This window comes from Lissotriton helveticus, chromosome 12 (genome assembly GCF_964261635.1).
Source record: "Lissotriton helveticus chromosome 12, aLisHel1.1, whole genome shotgun sequence".
Classification (NCBI taxonomy): Eukaryota; Metazoa; Chordata; class Amphibia; order Caudata; family Salamandridae; genus Lissotriton; species Lissotriton helveticus.
The window spans coordinates 485475463-485499210 of NC_136073.1; the positions used below are offsets into that span (position 1 = coordinate 485475463).

General features: G+C 39.0%; 1 protein-coding gene across 2 annotated transcripts in view; it reads right to left on the reverse strand.

Moving 5' to 3' along the window:
* TSHZ3 (teashirt zinc finger homeobox 3) overlaps positions 1-23748 on the reverse strand; it is a 144652-nt gene that overhangs the window by 42354 nt on the left and 78550 nt on the right. The window lies entirely within an intron of this gene.

The following is a 23748-nucleotide window of genomic DNA, read 5'->3' on the forward strand; positions in this document are numbered from 1 at the left end:
AGCACAGAGTCCTATTTATGAAGCTGTGGTAGTGTTCCTGTCATTACCTAAGCTGGTATGCAAACAGGCTCCATATAACCACATACATGCACAGGCTGTGTGTCGGTGATATCTAGCATAAGTTTGGCAAATGTTAGGGTACCCTTTTAGTTCAAAGTTCTATGACCAGATTAACTGTAAAACGTTTCCCCTCATTGTAAATGTGCTGCACGGTGTGGCACATATGCAATGTGTGGTGTGGCACATATGCAATGTGTGGAAAGTTCAGGGAAATGTAATAATTTCTCCAAGGTTAATGCCTGCCTTGAAGTGGTATTATTTTTTGATGAACAGTCCTATTTGCCATGGTTAGGAAATATGGCTTTGCATAAAAAATCATGGGTGGTTGCATGGGAACATTCAAGTACAACCCATGGGATGCCTCTTCAATGCAAAGTTGAGAAACGTAGAGCAAAGTGCTATTTGTGTTACTTCAAGACTATTTGCCCGCGCAAACACAGTTTTGTGCTGGAAAGTAAATACTAAATCAATACTCTGCTCCAGTTTTCATGACCTTTTGTGACTTTGAACTGGTGCAAAGTGTTTGTAAATCTGCCCCTTAGTTCCAATGAAATGATCCACAATATGACGCCACTTGGAGAATTCTCTTCAGCAATTCTATGCTATGATCACAGCACAGGAAAGCAGATATTGTCCCATAACCATTCACTGGCAAACACCTATTTTGGAGTTTTCGGTTTGCATAAAAGTTCAGAGCAAGGGCAGCAGAATTATATTTTCATGCTAGATTTTGCTTGTTTCTGAATATGAAAAGTCTTATCTTTAAAATATGTCCAAGAATCCTTATATGCTTTGACTTATATAGATGTCATATTTGTCATGCAGCTCAAATGCATAGCAATGACTGCATCTGAGACAAGATAGTGCCAACGAACACTACCGTTTTGGCATTATAAAGGCTACATGAAAACTCACCTTCTTTTCACTATATAGTGTAACAGAAACAGTGTGCATGACCATTCCCTTCTACTTCCTCCCAGTTACAGCCCTTCATCAATAGTTCTGACCTCATGGCCCACAGCACCAGTAGCGGCTTGTAGTGGGAGTGCTGCAGAGCGGTAGGGCGGGGGAGGGTGTGGGGTAGTAAACTCCGGCATACTGCCGACCGGAGGTAAGTACATAAATAAATAAAACGAAATACATTGCGCGCGATGCAATGTTAGCGGCTCCCTCTATGAGCCACTACTGCACAGCACCTGTTTTTTTTTGTAATTTAATTGATTTGTACAGCATCTCACAGGAGTTATTTTACATTTTAACACTCAACTTTTCTCATTATTTATGAAATTGGTGTGACTGATTTATCTACACAAATTGTTGCTTTATATCTGCTTAACATTGTCTGGAAATGATGATTTATTGAAATGATACACGCATTGCCTCGATATCGATCGCAGTCATTGCATGTAATATAAAAAAAAGCCCAATTCCTAGTAAATAACCACAAAAAGCCTGCCATGAGAGTTTACATTTAGGATTTCTGTATGCTGTGCCCGTCGTTTGACATACATAACTGTTTAGTCGAAAATGGTTGTGCAGCATCGGACAGTTTTCTCTGCTGTTAGACAATTATGTGAAATATATTTGTCTATATACAGTTTGTTGGGAAATATAGGTTTATGCCCGGCTGATTCTAATGCAAGGCCACTCTAATGAATCAAAATCCCTCTTCAAGACAACATGGCTGAACCACAAGGTCAGCCCTCACAACTTCGCAGCACCTGCTTAAACTACCCAGTAAATCTGACAGTGTGCACACATCGCACTGCAAAGGCACCCTGGGCCAGGGAGCACCGAAATTCAGAAATCCGAAACTATTAAAGCAAACCTTTTGCAACTTCTTTCCCACAATGTAAAACTTGAGTTTTGCTTTTCCATTCCCAATTGTGGTTTTATTTTAAGTCCCTCTCTCTGTGATACTCAATGTTTGTCACTCTGCCTGTATTGGGATATAGTAAATTCTGTGTTTTATCTTTGACTGCGCATCATGTCATCACCATTCAAGGGGCTGAAGGCAAATAAAATGCTTCACCTTACTGCCAATGCTGTTGCTAGCTCTGGAACTGGTGTTTCATAACAAATATACAAATCCAGCCTTTTCAGAAACTGCTAAGCTGATAAAGGTAGTAAAACTCACTCACCATACTCACTACCCGTCTTTCTGAACACATGTATACCAACATATATAAGGAGTAAGGCTTGCTTACATGATTATACTCATATTGTATCACTCTGTACACACTGTTGCTTGTAATGTACACCAACAAATGAAATGGCTGGAGCACGCTTAATAAAAATTATGGATAGATATATTCTACTTCTCACCAGAGCTTAATTTGTAAAACATTATCTGCCAGGGCGCTTCGGAAGGGCACTGCAGCCGGAACCACGCTTTGCCCCTTACAGCGCTGCCAATGACAGTACTAACAGAACACCTAACCATCGCACTCCCACAGGTGTGACAATTCACACTATTTCAGACCACACAAAACAATAATAATGGCGTGAGAGGCAGGTATTATTCATTTTCAATGCCATTTGACTAAAAAACACTGTTGTGTTGCACATCTCAGGCAGCGCCACCATGTGGTGAACTGTAGCTAGAGTCATTGCTGACAATAAATTGCTGGTGCAGAGCACCGGAAACCACCTGCTCAAATTAAGCACTGCTTATCACCCACATCTGAAAAATATAATTCAATGGACACAACTGTTTGTAAAGAAAGTGGGACCGAAAAGGGGACATGACTTCGGACATGTCACTTTTTGTTCATTCTAAGGGGAACCTTAAAAGTAGGTCCCTATAAGTGAAGTCAGAGCCTATTAACATGCGACCCCAGAGCAAGGATGTAGCAGTGGATGACAGAGGGCATGTTTTAACCAAACATAATTTTAAAAGTACATATAGCAAAACTGTGCATTTTAAAAGTCATCTGAACAAGGGTTTTTAGGGAGGCCAGATTGTTATGTCAATGTGTGTGTACACCAGCAAAGATTGCTTGCAGCAATGGTGACAGATTTGCAATGTTAAAGCTCCTGATGTGGTACACTGTCATAGAATGCACCAAATAGCAATACATGTAATTTCCATTCAGCTTGAGAGTCTACACAAATGAACTATCTTTGAATAAAAAAGGAGAATCACTTTTATTCATATAACAACAAAACAATATTGATCAATGAACATGACAGACCTTCAAAATCAAGGTGTTAGAAATTAGCATGAAATATACCTCAAATCACAATGAATGCCAATCAAAATCCCTCAAAATATCATATAATATACACAAACCATCATGAACCGTCCCTTAGTTTGAGAACGACAAAATCAAATTCCGACATTTCTTTTTTTTCTGAAATAATCTCGCTTTTGCTGTCATATTGTTTCTAGATAATCTGTTTCCTCACTTGTTCCTCACCACGTGTACGGAGATTTTTTCTATTTTTCCATTCTGTGTGCCAAAATCTATTACCAACAAGTTTAACTCTTTCTTTCGCTCTTCCTCACCAGTCAGAAGATTTTGAAAAGGGGGGGCCCTCGGCCCCCCCGCACGCATGGCGGCGCGGCGACCGCTTCCCCCCCTTCCCCTCTGTGTGCCTCTCGGTGGTGGGGGCGGGCCCTTGGGCGCGACCCACCACCGATTGGCCGGCGGCCTCCCTGACCCGGATACCAGTGGAGGATGTCCGGGTTAGGGGGGGCGGGCTACTGGAGGGGCGGGGCGGAGGGGCGTCGCTACTCCACCTGGCCCCTTGGGAATAAAGAGGCGGGGAGCGCCCGGGAGACCCCCTTGTCCCTGGACGCTCCCCCACAGCACGGTGTGCCCCGCGCTCGGGGCTTCTTTGTTTTCCCACCCACCATCCCTGGAACCAAAAAATGTTGTTGCTTCACTAAGTCTGGTTTGAGCGTCATTTTGCTAGCGTACTGTTAACATGTCTTACATGCGTAATCGAACTTTATCTGGACTGTATATTTTGATGTAATTTTGTTTAGGAATTTTTTCCCTTTGTAGCGAACTGTGTGTAAAGTGCTTTGATGCCAATTGTGTCTAGGCCTTTTTTCCCTTTGTAGCCTTACGTTAATGCGTGTTATTAATTAGCCAGTGTAGCTGTCCTTTAGAATTTTTTCCATAGGTCGTCGTATTTATTAGGTATGGGGCATGCGGTAAGGTCATGACCGGTGAGCACATATTTTAAGGTCTGAGGGGGCGGGCATCATCCTATGGAGGTTCCCGCCCAGGGGGAGGGGCCATTGGCCACTCCTAGAACTCCAGGGGCAAGGTAATTGATGCTTCAAAGGAGCGCGGGTCAGGAGTAGTCACGCTTTCCTTAGGCTGGTAGCCACCCCGCGCGCGCATACTCATGAGGTCATCGGATGGCGCAGAGTAAGGGCCCTCCTTTAGTGGGTAAATGGAGTTCACGGCGTAGACCGGGCGATTACCGGAGCACGACTGCGCATGCGCACAGCTCTAGGTGAGGCGCAGCTTGTAGGACCTGACACCGGTTAGCGACCTTGCCATATGGCCAGAAATGTACAGAAATCAAGATGAGGATGTTAGATTCGGTTAGGAAACAACATGTATTAGAATTTTTTGTTAAGGTTAGCCTCTCAAACTTGTTGATGATATTGTATCTAATGTCCTGCTGATTTTTGTATACATTGTTGACCATGCAATTAAAACCTTTTTTAATTTCATATCTTAATAAATACGGCCGGGGGACTAGCCCCCGCCTTCCAAAGATAAAGAAGCCTCATGTTCATGTTTCTGGGTGTTGGGTGCCGGATTGGGGGGGGGGGGGGGCGGCAGCCAGTCGCTGACCATGTGTGGGCCAGGAGCAAAGATGTATTCCCGGGCCCTGACCCAAAGAAACTGGTTTCAATCCAGGCTTACCAGATTGCCCAAAATGTGTGACCCTGAGCAATAACCTCTCATCACTGTGCTGCATTTTCCATAAGCACAACATTTGCAAGCACCCCGACATGATCAGTTCAGGATGCAAAGTGCACTAAAAGTTCTATTGTATATGGAACTACTTTTATTGCTCTGAATTTCATGATTGGAATGCAACCCAGCATAGACCAGGTTGTCTGTAATATAACTAACCCACAGGTAGAACCATATATCACAGTCTATGACATTCTCTAAGTTCCTGATGTCATGGCTCCCAAGTCTCCCTGACGCTCCTCTATAAACAGGTAGCGGAAGTACTTCTCTTACACAATGTGCCATTTGATTTGTACTGCAACAATAGTCAATCAAGGGCCTTCTGTCTAACCTTTATGAAAAGAAGTAGGTGGATTTCTACAAGTGACCCATGCATCCAGTTCTTCTAGTCAATCTTTTTTTCTTCACCATTTGACATTGAGAAGAGCTGAGTAATATTACTCCATAGCAGACAAACAGGTAGGTAACCGCCAGCAGCAGCGATCACCTGTTATTGCCACATGTAAATGTCTTAATATGGAAATGAATTATTGTTCCCAAAGGCCCAGTTCCAATTCCACACAGAAGCGTCAGTGGTGCATACTTTGAAATTCAGAAAAATAAGTCAATCAAGACCCAATCCAGCATCAGTGTCCATACTGAGAATACACCAATTGTATTTTGCATCCTGTGATGTCATCAATAATGCAGCAAAATAATATATATATATTGTACATCACTTCAATAGGCCAGCTAATGGTGAGGAAAGTCCTGTAAACCGATTGCATAGACGGTTAGACAGAGCGTAGAGTCAGATGTGATCGTATACTCCATGCCAAGATCCTTTCTGGACAGTTCCTCCTCTGGATTACAGCCATGGGCTGATGGTTATTCTGCCACAAAGTGATAATCATAGAAATAATCTGACCAATGGTTACTGTGTAGGGTGCAGGCCATTATAATAATTATAATCATCATCATAATAATAATACACTATTGTAAATTGATTTACACCAACATTCTGCCCTATTTAAGAGCTGTAACTAATGAGTGGTACGATCGCCCCATTTAATGAAACTGTATTTACTACCATTAGGAGAACTGGAGTCTGTGTCGATCTTGTCACGCTTCAGGGGTGATCCGCAGGTCCCAGCAGATGTAAGCAACAAGTATTTAACCCCTTGGCGCTTATGACGAGCTGAGCTCATCATGGGGTACAGTGGAGCTGTGCTCATGACGAGCTGAGCTCGTCATAACTGCTGCGGAATGCCCACGCGGGGCTAATTCCCCTCTTGTGCGGGTGTTCCACAAGAGTGGGCAGAGTCATGACGAGCTCAGCTCGTCATAACACAGCTCCGCTGTGCAGCATGAAGAGCTGGGCTCGTCATGAGTACCACAGCGCCGCGCGTGCCCCCCCACCCACCCCCCCGCACTGCGGGGGAATTAGCCCTGCGTGGAAGGGGTTAACTCGCTGAGCCATCTAAAATCATCTGTAAACATTTCAGGATATTTTACGTGCCTAGTGCTTAAATATCCATGCACTACACGCATATATTAGTTACACAAATGACGATGTTGAGTTCGAGGCGTCAGCCAACATGACCATCATTCACCAAAGCTGATTGTAATCTCAGCTTCATTGAACTATTAGTTATCACCATACAGGTGGGCCTAAGCTCTAAACAAAAGAGTTATAAGCTGAAAACTCACCTAAATTCTGATTTACATATTTTTCATTAACATTTTACAAACTCCAAATTACAGCTCTAATTATTTAAAAAACTTTAATATTAAAATTGTATAAAATAGCCTATTCTTGGTTGACTGGGTGACCTGCCAGGTATTTTTAATGGTACAACAAATGAGAGAATGAAATTCTCAACAGGATAGGATACCCATGCCAAAAGGAGGATGATAGGAACAGAAAAAAACTACTTCTTCTGGAGGTTTTATGAAAAGATGAAACAGTCAGGAGGTTGAGACAGAATTTACACTTCAGGCACTAAAACAGCAACTACTTTGAGGAAACTGGGTATATAACAATAGAAATCTCTTTGTATCAAACCAAGTCATTATCAGGGTACTAACACAATATGGTTGCGCTTTCTCGATTCCTTTCAAGAGCTAGCTGTGTGATTCATATTATACATGAGGTTTCTTACGTCTATACTGGAGTATCCAGGGACATGTTACGCACATAATCAAGGTAGAATCTAATAGGAGCCAAGACAGGACAGCAGTTAAAGGAACACAAATATATTAAAAACTCAACAACGATGGTGCAAAAACTGGTAATAAGAAAAAACTATTACAGTGGCCAGGGGAGTAAAGCAATGTGCTCTATAAAGGACAGCACTGAGATACAACATTTGGGGAAGAGGAAGACTGTTATGTAAGTCTATTAGCCAGAGGAAAAGAGTGAGCCCAAAGTCTCGTCTACAGCAGTTAGCAGGAACAGGTGGCCCTTGGACGGACAGCGATCTGGGGCAAAACCAAATATGAAACCTCCTCCTCTCGGTTGTCGGTGTCTTGGACAAATGGGAGGGGTCAAGGAAGGGTGGGGGGGGGGGTAAGAGAAAGGAGAGACCTGAGAAGTAAAACAGTAAAAATCTGGACACGGCTTCCAGTATTTAACACACATTTCTTTGCAACCAGGTCAGATTGAGACTGCTGTGGGCAGCTCCTGTAACCCTCTAAAGGTCTGCACCCTGGGTGCCGACCTAGCTCATTCCCGCTAAAGACCAGTCATATCAGCAGATATGCTTGTGGAGGGTCTAGCTTTGCCTTCTTCAAAAGCTCCAAATCTTGTAGGAATGAAATAAGGAATTCTCTTGGGGCAGTCTCATTGGAACACAGTGAATTTGCAGTAAGCATGGCCATAGCAGAAGAGATTATACTTAATAATGAGAAAATAAACCTTAACTTCACCAAAAGGTTACACGTCTTGCTAGATGAAGATAAAATATATTTCTAATCCATAATAAACTAATATTACACAAAAAGCAAGAGTTTGAGATATTTTTTGAAATTGTAGCTTTTCATTCACAATATTAAAAAATGATTCAAAGATGTACCCTTGAGCGATGACACCACACCTTTCGAATTTGCTCTCTAGCATTTTTTAAACTGCACCAGAAAATATGGCCATTTGCAGGGATGTTTATTTACTTTATCCCTCTCGTGTAAGGGGGAATCACAGACGGCTCCGATTAAATGTCTACGCCATTCAGCAAAGCAACTCTAGCACAAAGTATCATGCAAACGCAATCAAAATGAAATGAACGGCGATGCACAGAACACACGGTTCTTCATTCAGCTAAATATTAAAGAAATGCGTTTGCAGTTACTTAAAACCATTGTTTTTTTGTTTTTTTTACCACCGGCAAAGCCTGAAGACGGTGACTGTGATTATGAAACGGCACGTGAAATGTAAAAATAGAGACTGCAAACAGGATACGTAATTAAAGCACCGCGATGCCAGGCATCATGACTGCTGCACAACAAATATTAGAACACAACACTAGCTCTCCCTTTCTCTCTCTCTCCATATTAATCACTTGTTTTTGGCTTCCTTTCAACTCTCTTCCAATGCAGGCACACGACGGAATAAATGAAGGCACAACCTTAGTGAAATACCACCCACCGGGATTGTCAGTTTTCCTATGCAGGCAATGCAATAAAAGTTACAACCTGTCTTAAAAACAGACACAGTGTACTAAAATGACTGGCACAGGCAGGGTTTATTGTATCGTCCCTTCTGCAACATGATCATTTGAACTTTATTACTGTATTTAAACACCCTTCTATTTAAAGAATAGTTTCCATCTAAAGAATATTAAAACATTAATTTTGCTGTGGAATGATGTTTAAGGTGAAATATATTATATTTATGGGTAGGCGATTCCTTTCTAATGTTTCATATTTATCAACCAGTATATCAGGGATGTTCAGTATAGTTATAGTAAGACAGTTTCTGTGCTAGACCTTCAGTTACTACCAAACCATGTACATTAATTCCACCTGGAGTCATCTGTTGTGACGTCTGTTATGTGGAAATATTGGAAATGTAGCATGTATCCAGCTTTCATGGGCCCAGCCTGGATACCCCTGCTACATATTGGACCAAATATTGCATAGAGGAACCACATGTATGGATTGATACGTAAGCATTTATTTGTAGATATATATTGTATCATTATACTTATTCCTGGTAATTGTTATTATGAAAAATACATATTTTTTCTTTTTTTCTTCTTTTTAGAGATGAAATAAAAGGGGATTCCTACAATAGTTTAGAAATAAGGTGGAAGATCTGCCAGTCAATAACCAAAAATGGATGAGCAAATCACGCCAACTGTGTCATGTTCGTGGTTCTTACAGTCAGAAATTACATTTGTGATTTGACTGTGATACATGGATGCATGATTTGCAAAGAGGGGATTAAAAATGGCCAATGAATGGTTGTGTTGCTATAACAAAAATCAGGGGCAGAAGTTGTACCAACATTGGCAAGAAGGTTTGAGAAGATCACCACAAAAGAGAAACATGCCTAGTCAGTATTGCATAGACTAAGATGGGGAAAGTTTGTTTTTTCAAATTAGTTCTTAAGCACATGTATTCAGGATATCACTTATGAGATGAGCATATGCATATAATGTAAGACGTGGTAACTGTATGTTGGGAAAACACTATTCATAATATAAAAGCACTGTAATGCAAATTCATTGACACTCAATGCATGTTTACATTGTTTATTCCTAAAGCAATTCAAATATTAATTGAAAACATGTTCAGTTAGCCTGCATTGCACAGAGTGTCTGCCCATCAGGTGGTGGTGTTGTTTCAGTTTTGAAAAAAGTTTGTCAATGTAACAGTCCGTTTCAAAGAAAAAAAAACTTTAGTAAAATCAAAAATTCCGGATTAACTGTGTCACCTCATTTAACCAGAAGGATTACTGTCAAGTAAATTAGAAGATACCAAAAAAATCTGAAACAAAAGTGAACTGATATGAGTGTGTGGGGTATGACAAACTTCCTCATCTCTATCTACAGTCAGTATGTCTTGTCTTTAAGTTTGACTATTCACCTTTCTTTTATGACATAAGTTTAAAAAATAAATAACGGTTGATCGTGCGGCCAATCTCTATTTTATATTACATTTAAACTGCTGCACGGTAACACAAGTAATCTGAAGCATAAACATTTTTGTGATAATGAATCACTTCATTTTGGATGGACAGCTTGCACTCACATAGGGTAGCAATGATGTACAACAGTGAGAAAAATGAAAAAAACATGGCACTATTTGTGAAGATTCTTTTGGAAATTGTATTCCAAGTATTGAGGAGAGGAGTTGGCCTAACGACTAGGGTGGTCGACTGGGGAACTAGGTTTGAGTCTTGGCAAAGGAAGTGCAACATCCTGTGATTCTGGGCAAATCACTTAATCTCCCCGTGCCTAACAAAAATGTAATGTGTCCTCATGTAAAGCAACTGGTGCTGGTGTAAAGCGCTCTGATACCAGATACCTTCGGGTCAAGTTTGCGCTATGTAAAACTCCGTAAAAAAAAGTAATCCTCTATCTTACATTGTTGTGTATACAGCCATAATGCTTAGAGAAGTTAACACAAATCAGATAAACGTGAATATGTAGAGAAACTGTTACAATATATACAGGTCTACAGGGTAGTGTCACAAATCTAATTCATCAAACATTAGATAAAGAATATAAAACAAGTCTTTATCAGACGTCTCCTGGGTACTTTTTTGAGTTAGTGTGGAGCTCAACACTTACCCCACTCATTAAGACGCCAACCAACTTGCTAACTTAACTTTTGTAGCCTGGCATTGATTGCATATTTTGATGTTAAGTAGTGTTCAGTTATGTTTGTCTGTTTTATTTTACTGTTGATATTGGTGCAGCTTTTTCACTGCGCTTATGACGTATTCACACATCATAAACATCACAGTAATTAACATACGAGAAAGAATCTTGGGAACTTAATCATGTAGAAAATACAAGCATATAGATTATAGCGAGCAGAGGGGCTATATCACATCAAACAGATGGAACACGACATATTAGAGAGGATGGTTTTGTCAAGAGATCTGTACTGGCTTCTTGGTATACGTTTTTGTTTTTAAAATTATGTGGAAAACACTTTATTTTCAATTAGAGTAAAATACATTCCCTTTACTACAAAGTGTGTTTTTGTTTCTTTCTCCCCTGTTTACAATTTTTCTGCTGATGACTAATCTCAACATTGTTTTTCTGTCCTTCCTGTCTTTCTCAGTTTCCTGTAGAGTTATTTCAGAATTAGGGAAGCGTACCATTCATTTTCATACTTTGTTTCATAGGTCCTAAGGTGCGGGGCCACAATGCTTGACTGTATTGCAAACATATCAAATCATTAATTCATTGAGAAAGTGCAAACTTGAAGAGAAACACACTCTTGGCATAAGAGGCACGCTGGAAAAGTGAGGAGTAATTGCCTGATGTGTGAGAGGGCCCAGTAAGCAGCTTAAGTGGAGCTCGAGTTGGGAGTGAAGGTCTGAAATAAAACATGCACAGTGAAGGATTAAGAGAGTCACTTTTAAGAAAGGAAAAGCTGGGATAATAGGCAGTCTGAGAATTTACAAAGATACCGAATACACATTCTCACTAAGGAATCCTAGAGTGACTATTTAATTTGATTATTTATTTATTTATTACTTGAAAGTCTTGTGGAAATGCAGACAGTAGAAGGGGTTTTCATGGCCTGACTAGTTAAGAAAGACAAATCACACAAAAGGTGATGGGAGGCTACGTGCGATAAGTCTAACCACTGGCAATCACTTGGGGTAGCATTCTAACCCATCGTGCTTTTGCTCACCATGTCACCGGAGCTTGGATATCAGTCTTAACCCTTTTCCTTATGGGAATAGTTCAGCCCGAACTACCAAGCCAGGCTGATGAGCCCATAACTAGGGAGAAACCGGTCCAAGGTTGCTTGTGTGCTGGTTCAGGGAGGACCTTGCTTGGCAGTTCTGGCTGGACTGGTCCTATTGGAGCAGGGTCAAGACTGATTTGCATATAGCTGGGTCCAAACTGAGGTGGCATTATGTGCAAAATAAGGATGGATTCGGATGCGGCCCAAGTGAATTACCAGTGGCTGAGATTAATTCAAGCATTCCATCCATCACTGTTTTGTATACCCATAGTTAAGAAAGACAACAGTGTAAGATAGTGTTGCTAAAGTTCCTGGCACTCAGAGAGTGGTTAATGAAAACCACAACCATGGTATGTGAGCGGAAGAAGTTGTGTAGTGGTTTCGTTCTCCAAAACAGATACTTAGTTGATATGGTGTCCCAACAGGGTAAAACAGAGTGTGCAACTCTTCAAATAGTTGCACTAGTGCTCACTAAATAATTAGAGCAGCGATTTCCTTTCCCGAGGTACAAGTGTGTCCCACAAACTACCCAGACCAAATGAGCAGGAAAAACCCAGCTAATCTACAATGGTCGATAGTTAACCACTTCTGAACCACAGATAACTGTTCATTGTTCATGAACATAAAATAGAGTACACCGAGAACAACCTATGGTTTACGGAATGTCACCAGAAGACGGACAATGCACAATTACACGGGCTTGAAACGTTTCACTACGTCATTTGACCACCTAGGTCTACTGAACCAGAGCACAGTCATCTCATCCGATTCACTTTAAAGGTTAAAAATGCTATATTATATTATGGTATGCATATCTGTAAAGCGCACTATTACCCTTGAGGGTATAGGGGCGCAGAGAAGGGATATGTGCCTAGCCCTGCCTATGGAAGGTTGGTTAATTAAAAAGCCAGGTCTTCAGCTTCTTGTGGAATTCAAGAAGGGAGGATGCTCTGAAGTGGTTTGAGAGGCTGTTCCCTTGTTTAGGAGAAATCTAAGGATGCTTTTCCTCATGATCTGGTTCTGTGTATGAGAGGGATGTGGGTGAGTAACAGTTCTGTGGAGCAGAGGTGTTTGGTGGAAGGAGATGCAACTGTTCAGGTAAGGGGGGACCTGACGTATGTAGTGCCTTTTAAACCTCACTTTAAAATGACTAATATGAATATTTCAAAGTCTTAAAATGATTATAAAAATTAACAAATTATTTCAACCCTATAAAAGTAGAAAAGAATAACCAACTCATATATTTTTATATATACATGCATGGGTATTTATTTGAAGCAAATAAAGCAATGCAGTGATGTGATGCAGAAGGACTAAACAATGAATATATATTCAAAATGTTTACAAATGCATTATTTGTCTGGAGGATGCTCTTTCATAAAATACTTTTGAACAGACTTTCTTTTTTATCTTTGCCTTTTTGTTTTTTTATTGAATAGATATTGCCCTTGACAGTATGTTTTAATAAAATTATAAATCAGTTTCATGTCGCATCTAGGGCGCTTTGAAGACTGAGAGAAGTGATAATAAAACAATTTGCTGTAAAACAGCCACACTAAAACATCATAACCAAAGCTAGAGAAGCGCTTTATTTATTCTCATTGCTTTTTACTTTCTGTTTTAATTATTGTCGATTTGTTGGTTGCCATCTGTTGACAAAGGAAGCCTAAGGAAACACCCAGTTCCGCACAGTATGGTTATTTGTGGTCCTTTGGTAGCAAACTGTACAGCACTATGGAACCATCAATTGTTTCATGAGAACCATCATGTTGTCAGTATAATAAGTCGGTGTAGATCTTTCATATACATTGTAAAATCGCTTCATATTAGACGTAAATTATCAGCACAAATAATCTGATTTACCACATCTTTATGTTCCATTGATTTCTTGTTTTACAGTGTTCTATACAACAGAGTAGGTTTGGGATAAAGCCCGCTTTTGAGGAATGTGGATGTATGATTGTAACTATCAAAAATGGTGTAATGGAATCATCGGAAATCATAAAAATTGCATGGTATATATATTTGCTGATATTACCAAGACGTGGTGCCAAAAGGGCTGAACGAGTTAAATGCTCCCCACAGACAATTGCTGTTTATGCCCCTCACAAGTTCATATCCAGCCAAGGCCATCCTTGACTTTAAGGCATCTGAGGTCGGTTAAAAGTGAACTGTAAATTGATCATATTTTCACCTGTGATTGATAGCACTTCCAGACGACCAAACCATATTATGAACAGTTTTAAACATAACCTGTTCTTGTCAATTAATTCAACACATATTATAAAACGAATATGTATAGTTATGAATTTAACACAAATATGTAAAACCTTTACGGGAACAAATGTAAGGTTTTCTCATTGTACAGTTCTCATTTTTTAGTCACTATCCTTCTTGTCACACATTTGTGCCTTCACTTTACTTGGGTGTGCTCATATGCTTTTGAAAAAAAGTGAGTGTGCTGAATCGCCGATTACTTTCAACGGGTGTGCTGAAACATATCGGACTGTCAATGACTGTGGTTATATATTTCAAGCTTTCCACTACTTTGTCCACGAGTCTCGCTTTCAGTGGGCACTGGTGCACATTTCTGACTTTCAGCAAATGCACTCTTACATTTTGGACATTTGGTTATTGTGCTCATACCTTTCTAACATTCAACTACATAATCACAGATTTCGGACTAATAGTCAACATGGTCATATACCTCCCTGACTTTCAGTGAGTGCGTGCATACATTTCAGACATGGCATTAGTTTTCATTTACAATTAAGACTTACATCAATGATGGCCATATAGTTCACATATTCTTTAAGCTTGCTCTCATATTTTGGGCTTTCTTTAAGTATTCTCATACATTTCTGACTTTCAGTGGGCATGGTCATACATTTCTGACCACTGTTATGACTTTCCCAACATTTTCCACTTTACTGTGTATGGTGATGGAGCGTAAATGTTTAATGACAGTTGCCTCTATCATTTCTCACCATTAAAAGAGATTTACAATAATTAATTCTTGATGAAATCATGTAAAATGGCTGAGATGAAAAACTTGCAATTTCCTACTGCATCGTAAAAGCATGCAGAAGTGCTTGAAACACGGAAATGTGAAAACGTAAATAAAGAAAGAAACAATGATTATTTACCTATGCATGTAATCACGTGATTTGAGAAATGAAACTTAATAACATAGGAAAATGTAGTGACAATAACTTCTAAAATTATGTCAAAAATGAATTCATGTCTGCATAATGAAGAACATGAAATGATTAAAACGGCTTAATTCAGAAATAACCGATAGTATGAAAACATACATCTTATTCTAAAGTTGTGTGATAAAAACGTGTACTTTAGAGTGACACATAAATATTTTGCTTTCAAAATGATAAACATGCAAATAATTTTTTTTACGGAGTGCCTAATATGGACATATAACCTTTAAACTAGAAGAATGATTGAATTAGTAAAGAAAATTTGAAATACAATTATTAATGTGTGTTTTATATTAATCATAACGTGGTAATGATTCCCCGAATTTTCATGAAGGCCTCAGACGCTTTTCTTTCCTTGTTCGAAAGGCAGAATCTAGCTGAAGTAGTCACTTTAGACGCAGTGAGAACATTTCATGAAGTTTCTTTTCTGCATTCTATAACAATGGACTCTCTTTTGATTCAAAAGCTACTTAATGCATTTTAGCAAAATCCTTTAATTTCAGGCCATCAGCATATGATGTACACATGCAGATTTGGGGGAAATAGTAAACCTAAAGGTCTACCTTAACGTTAATATGTCATGGTGGGTACTTATAGAGAGAGGACCAACAAAGCAACTGGTGAAAAGAATTCTGAAAATGCTGTTTTAGTGAGACTGCTGAGAGAGTAGATGGCAGCAGGCCATGCATCAGAAAAAGAATCCAGGCAACAGTGATACTGAACAGGATCAGAGGGAACAGGTAAAACATACCATGGCAGAATTTGAATCCAGGCAGCAGTGATGAGCAAGCATAAACTACATAATGGGAAATAAATCCAGATGGCAGTAATGCATGAGAGTAGTTGTTGAGATAGCATGGGCATTGTATCAAAATCAGATTTGTATCAGAATATGAAGCCACATTTAATAAAGCTTTGGGTAACTTCTTTGTTAAGGTAACTTCTGAAAGAGAAGGAAGGAGGAGGTCACGTGACAAACGAGAGTGTCAGCAAAATGATAAAATGGTTGCTGATACGATGTGAAACAAACTGTGCAGTTGAAGATGAATCTGGTTACAAGCAACATGTTGCAATTGGTGCTCATAAGTACAAGGAAAATTGATTGCATGGTAGTTGATAAAGTCAGATTGCAAGAGGCATCAGCGATACATAGCACCATGTATGTATGTATGTATGTATGTATAAAATATTTTATTACGCGCTCTGCTACTACAGAGTATCCTGGCGCGATATGTGAGCTTAAACAGGGCCAAACCAGAAGGAGAAAGAAAAAAAGCAACTAGATACTGAGATTAAAAAGGTGGGTTTTTAACCCCTTCTTGAATTCTGTCAGTGTGGCTGAAGCTCGCAAAGAGAGCGGCAGGGCATTCCACGACCGAGCTGCTTGGACAGAAATAGACTGACCACCCAATCTCACATATCTGACTTTAGGCGTGAACATCAGAAGGAGATTAGCTGATCGGAGTGCACGGCGAGGAGTATAGAAAGTGAACCTCTTGTGCAAATATTGTGGTCCTTGTTGGTGCAAGGCACGAAAGGCCAGGACCAGTGATTTGAACACAATACGATGGGCCACTGGAAGCCAGTGGAGCTTTCGAAGATGGGCAGATGCGCTAGTTCTTCTCGGGAGATGAAACAAAAGTCGAACCGCAGCATTCTGAATGATCTGCATTCGGTTGATAAGATATTTAGGGAGACCGCTAAAGAGGGCGTTGGCATAATCTAGCCTTGATAGAATCAGAGCACGCAGAACCGTCTCTTTTGCTTCCCTATGAAGCAGTGGGAGGAACCTTTTTAGTGACTTAAGGGTTGTGAATCCAGAAGGTTAGGATGAGAGGGGAGGCAAAGGTTGTACTATGGAAGACTAATTTTGATGGAAGTTACGTATTAGAACGATTGCTGAAAGAGAAAAATAGAGAAGGCTGCCTATACCAAAGACATTCAAGTTGGGGGAACATAAGGGGACTACTGAAAGATTAGGTATATACATCCATGCAGCAGCAGGTATGTGACTTTCTGACTACAGTGAAGGAACACACAATATGCTATATACTTATTATGTGTTACACTATTATAATTTTACTTGAATTTGACTGCATTAATCACTTTTTTTCATATGCCTGTACGTTTAAAACTATTATAATTATGCATGCCCTGTATAGGTATTTTGCACAAAAACTGGGACATACCATAGATGGCCCGCCACAAGTACACATATGTCGAAATAATCAAAAATATTTTGCATGATATCCAATGTATTGTCTCTATTTTTAAACTCTGACCGAGTAAAAACCCATTACATTTGTATAAAACGAGGATAATATAGTGTGTGATCTAGCTATATTTAAGAAGAATACATTAACATTATTCGGTTCCATACAAATGATAATAGGTTTAAATTAGAAACTGATTTTTCATACAAAATCAAATATGGAAAAAATACATTTTCAGCTATGGGTGACTATGTAAAGAATTAATTCATAAACATGATCATTATTATTAAAATGTCTACAGAACTATTTAAATCGATCCCAGATGATATCTAGAAAGCAATAACAAACATGCTTTCTAAAGGTTCCCACAAACATGCTTTCTAAAGGTTCCCAAGTGCATCACATAGGTGATCGTGAGGAAGGGAATCCATGTGAATATGTACCTACATACATGAAATGATCTGAACAATTAAGTGTATGAGAAAGGCAAGAGACAGGACTTCAGTAGTAAAATAATTTTCCTCACAGGAGAAGTAAAGGGAGAATGCTGATGTTGATGTTTCACGACAGAGCAGCAGTGCCCCCCAATCACATACAAAACAGCTGTATGTTATCCAAGCTCCCAACATGGTACTTAGAGGAAGCCCCAGAAGATCTTCTATGTGTTACCAACTTCATGGGTCTTGCGGTGAAATTGGTAGCTTTGTAATATGTGCACAACAGCAGTATTTACGCAAGCATGCATCTTCTTCCTCTGGGTTAAAATTGTTGATCCACTAATTTCCCTGCACTTTATGACAATAAGCAAGTAATACCACAAAGAAAAGAGAAGTGTGGGCACTGTAAACAACTGCAGGTTCTGTTTTGGAAGAGACAAACTCTTGTCTTATGGAAGGTAAAATGTAACCAGTAAAATGTAGGATTTCACTTGAAGGCCTACGAAAAGAATTTCACCAAAGTAAATTGAAAGTACTCTGTAATCCAGCTCAGTCAGACTCTCATTCTAGACTTTGCTTTCAGAACTGAATATTAAACACTTTACAATTTGATAGTAATAAAGCTGACTCCTTGTTTCAAAATTAATGAACTTCTGTCATGCATACATACTTTGCGACCATCAAATCATACTCTAGTGTATGTATAGTGTGATTAATACAGTGCTGTAGAGCAGAGGTCTCTAACATATCTAAAAAGGCAAAAACCTTAAATCAAGAATATCATTATAATGTATTCATTTAAAAAAGTACCTTTATATGTTCATATTGCACAAGATTCTCCGAATTGTCACATGTATTGTTGATGCCCTGGAAACACAATCTTGAAGGACGATTGACTACCAAACAATATTAATAGGGTGCCCCATTTTTATTTATTTTTTAGCAATTTTCAGTTTCAATCACGAAAAACAGATAAAGGCAGATGTCATTCAACATAACATTTCCAGTACCTGAGCATCAAGCCATGTTTAATTTAATGTTCTATTTTGTGATATTTTGTTGTGTATTACTAAATGTATATAGAGTTGTTCTCGCCGAAACGCGTTGGGTGTTTTTTTGTTGAGATCATGCTGGAACCGAAATAAATATCATCTTTAAGCACACACGCTTTTCATGTTTGGATTGAGTGAAGGCTGAATTGGAGTGCATTGACAGAGCAGCTGCTCTGCTGGGTGAGAATCGACATATTTCCGGGGCGACCTCTATCCCTGGTCTTTGCACCGCAGTCGAGGGTCCCGGTGGTATGGAGGATGGAGCTTGGAATATATATATATATATATATATATATATATATATATATATATATATATATATATATATATATATATATATATATATATGCATTATGGGGATTATTTTGCAACATTAGCAGCACTAGAGTACAGAAAATAATAATGAAGTTTACAAAAATCACATCATGGTCCTATAAATTTCGACGGAATGTATGCCCCCAATAATCTGCAAAAATGATCAACAGACTCACTGTGAAAATTTGCATGACCAGCCATCAGCAAATTGCAGAGACATTGTTATGAAATACAATGACTCACATTTTGAAATGAATCCAAAAATATAATGCATCCTTAGTCAGAATATAAACCTTTACAGTGTAAATTACAGATACTTCTGAAAAAATGCCTGTAAGAAATATAAGACTCAGATTGATTTTGAGGGTGTATATGATGTTTTTTCCAAAAGATAAAAAATATATACAAATGTCGAAGAAATATAAATGTACTATACATTTAAATAGTACACTATGAATCTTTAAAAAGAACTGATAAGCTACACAATACACCATGAATTTGTAAGCCTGAGAGGGTGTGTATGTGTTTATTAAGTATTGTGTGTATGCTAATACGGGTGGTAGTAAATGTGAGTGTATCAGTACATATGTGAGTGTCTGCAATTGTTTATTGGAGTTTGTGTGTTGACGAAAGAACAGAGATTACTTGTATCCTCTGCAACAAGAATATTGTGTGCTCTTTGTCCAGTGTCTGTCTGTTGCATCCTAAACTGTAATGAGGTTGATTGTAACAGTCAGATAGCCAAATGTGACTGTGAGAGTGAAGAGAGTTCACTCTGAGAATTATACAATGTCTGTAAGCAATGAGTGAATTAGTGGCACATAAATGATGCTGTAAAAGGTGAGATAACTCATTTAGAATGAATGCAGTATAAATTATCAAAGAGAATGGAATGGTGGCACATCTTTCTTCTTGCCATTTCGCAATAATAAGTATGGAACCCCCAGGAAAGTAGGGGCATATTAGCAACCCCCTCGTTAGAATTATCGCCGCTTTAGCGGTAGGAAACTGCAGCTAAAACGGCGATAATGTGATTGCTAATATGCGTGATAGAATTCCAATAGAAGCCCAGGTTAGTTGTCCTGCACATCTAACCTGGGCTTCTATTGGAATTCTATCACGCATATTAGCAAGCACATTATCGTCGTTTTAGCGGCAGATTCCTGCCGCTAAAACGGCGATCATTTTAACGAGGTTCTTGCTAATATGCCCCATAGTTCTTTATATTCAATGCTGAATAGAATTCCACTGAATGACTATATATGGACAAACAATATTTTGTTTTAGAGTGCCGTTTTAGAGTATTTGAAGCTCAGCCATTTATTCACACTCTTAAATAACTAGATTGTGAATGGAGTCATCTTACAAAAACTATCAATTGTTGCCAGACTATGACAGCATGCGAAACAAAGGATCAATGCTCAACTATAGCACTTTAAAGAAAGTACTTCATGACTCCTTTTGATAACTAAACTGCATTGAACAATGAAAAGAATGCCCATCATCAGCCACTCAAAATACTCTTAATAAAACTGCTATTGAACAATAACTGAATATGGTTGAAACCATAGGTTTGTAAATAGCATCACTGGTTAGAAGAATAAATTCAAATCTTAATGTGAAGTGGACTAATTGAAGGTAGAAATATAATGTAATTTGTGTACATTTTCCAAAATCGTTTACAAATGCAAATGTGCAAATATGACGATGGCTATGACCAAAAAAGGAAGACACCCATAGCTTAAGGATTATTAAAAATAACACGAAACCTGGAAAAAATGATAAAAAGCAATAATAAAACCCAGAAAGATTTAAATGTGAGTGTGTAAATTAGACAGAATACTTCCCTTGAGGAAAATACCACAGCAATCTCAGGACGCATTTCAATAAAGGTGCTTTAAAAGTTATGAAAATACCTTAAAACAGAGTCTCCACGTCAGTCCTGGGGGGCCGGATCCATACCAGATTTTTAAGATAACTACATTTAGCTAAATGGGGGATATGCTAAAAGTCTGGCGAATATAAGTCTTAGGAACAATTTGCCTTATGAAAGATCTCTTGAACACTCAGCAATAAATTCTGCTATTTCCAAAACCTGATGTGTTGTTACACACTCCTAAGTGTCAGAAGCATGGCATCCCATTGAGTATGCCGTTTGAATCTTTACCCCTTCTACGCTCATGACGAGCTCAGCTTGTCATGGGCGTAACCTGCGCTACGCGGATGACGAGCTGAGCTCGTCACGTAACGCGGGTTTTTTTTAAATCGCAGCGCGCAGCGGGAAAACCGCTAGCGCGCATGCGGTTAAGCGCCAGATTATATAACACTAATGGAAAAAAGCCAGAAATGTGATAACATAGGATTGCTTTCATATTGGTGCAAATGTCTACCTTTTATGGCAGTCTCAAACATTCCCAGGAGTTCTTCTAGAAACGTATGCCAGTCATACATTTCCAAGAGTGCTCATATATGTATTTTTTGAGTAAATAAAACTTTCACCTGATGCATATGTTGTCTTGTTTGTGTCTCCATGGGGACACCATGACTGCAGGGTGTACAGTATTAATGCAACCATGTGCTAATCCTCATCCTCATCATCTTTCCAAGTGAATGCAATAGATAATTAACCCATTGGTTTCATAAAGTAATAATTTGGTGAAATACTCAAGACAGGTTAGCCTCATAAGAAAGAGTCTCATGAGAAAGACTGTTTAAAAAAACTAAAAACAAAAGTAGTTGCTGTTTGCTGATCGGTTTCCAGAATAGACCTTAAGTGTCACCGAATCTTGGATAAACAGGAGCAGGAAGCTGACATTCCAGAAGTAGTGTTGTGCCATTCTTTCAATAGGCACCATGTAAGAATGGCTTAAAATAAACAATATTAAGTAATGAAGCATTGCTTTTCATACTTATTATTATTATCTGTTTTTAAGATGTTTATTTTTCTAATATGTTAAGCTTCATTTTAAAATGTCAGTTTGTATTTGATATAATCATCTCCGACGCATGATTATTCTCGTGATCTGAATTTGGCCTTTTTGATTGCATTGCTCACACACTGCAAACAGAAGTGCAAGAAGGCCCGTGCATGAGCTTATGATGCATGTTAAGGGCAAAATAAAGTGGTAACTTTGAGAACATCAGACCTTAACATATATAATATTAGTACAATCCTAGACTGTCCAAAGGTGTGCGACAAACATGATCGTGAGAGCAAAGCAATAATTCAGATTCTGTGTAAATCCTCAGCAGACTGCAAAGATAGAAATATGTGCTAGTTTTGACAGCAAATATAGTGCACTGTCATAATCTGTCCAGTAAAATTAGGACTTCCACCATTGACTTGTTTCAGACGGTATGCTCAACGCATCACTAACTGGTAATAGATGATGAGCCCTGCTGGTTCACACCCAATCAGATTCCATGACTTATTGATGAAAGGTTATCTTTGGGAATGTCTCCTTCCAAGCCACAGTTGGCCATTTTCGTTAGCAGTTTGGTGCTTTGGGACATGATGCCATATGAAACACAAATTAAGTCACTCGGACAATTACTCTGCATTGAACAGCAGGAACAGACCTCAACACACAACAATATGTATTCGCATTTATTTACCACAGTGATATAAGAACCTTGAATAGCCCCTTGAATAGCCCCACAGAGCTTCAGAACACTGTACACCATATGTGGAAAGCAGATAACATGTTAACTACTACAAGGCTGGAATGCACCAATATAGGCATTTTCAACCATGTTGTTTTGATCATAAATAGAATCTACGCAAAACTATGCAGGTATCTGACTTTAAAAGTCCTCACTAGAGTGACTAGACTGGCAGAGGGTGTGAAGAAGTCTGAGCTGTGGTTACTGTCATAGGGCATTCAAGTCTTTAGATAATAGTCCCGACTGTCATGTGCAATGGAACCATCATAAGGAACATGGATATTCCTACACAAGGTCAACCCTAGGAATCACTCCATGAAATTATCAACAAGTAAATTGCTTGGATACAACAAGTTTCAAACGATAAATCTGAAATAATTCATGCACACGCCTTACTTCGTGTTTACCAACTCGCCTTTCTTTTGCAGCTGTGTTCATAGTCAACTTTTACAGTTTTTTCTGCTGTTAGTTCCCCAAGGGTTTCTTCTTAATTGCCATTTTTCTTGGTTTGAGTTTTTTTCATTATTGTGTCAAATATTCTAGGGCACAACAACGAACGCAATTTCAGTGCAACTAAAATTAGTGCCCACAGCACATTAGACAATGATATTATGTTGCATACTTCAGCTGCACTTTCCTCCAAAGTGCTTTACAAATTACACATTATTAGCCAATTACAAGGGAAACTTTCATTAAAGCCCCCCTGAGCATTCGGCTAACCAGTGTGCTGCATTGGATAAACATTCATGGACATCTCATTAAGGGTACAGCACATTCTTGGGCATGGTGAAGACAAGTAATTTGCTCTTCAACATGCCACCAGGGGAGGCATCCTCCGCTACACAACCTACGGCATTTTTAAAAACACTATTACATGTTTAAGAATATGTATTTCACTAGCATACTGTTAAAAATCTCAATACCCAGGTGAGACTACATTCTGCATT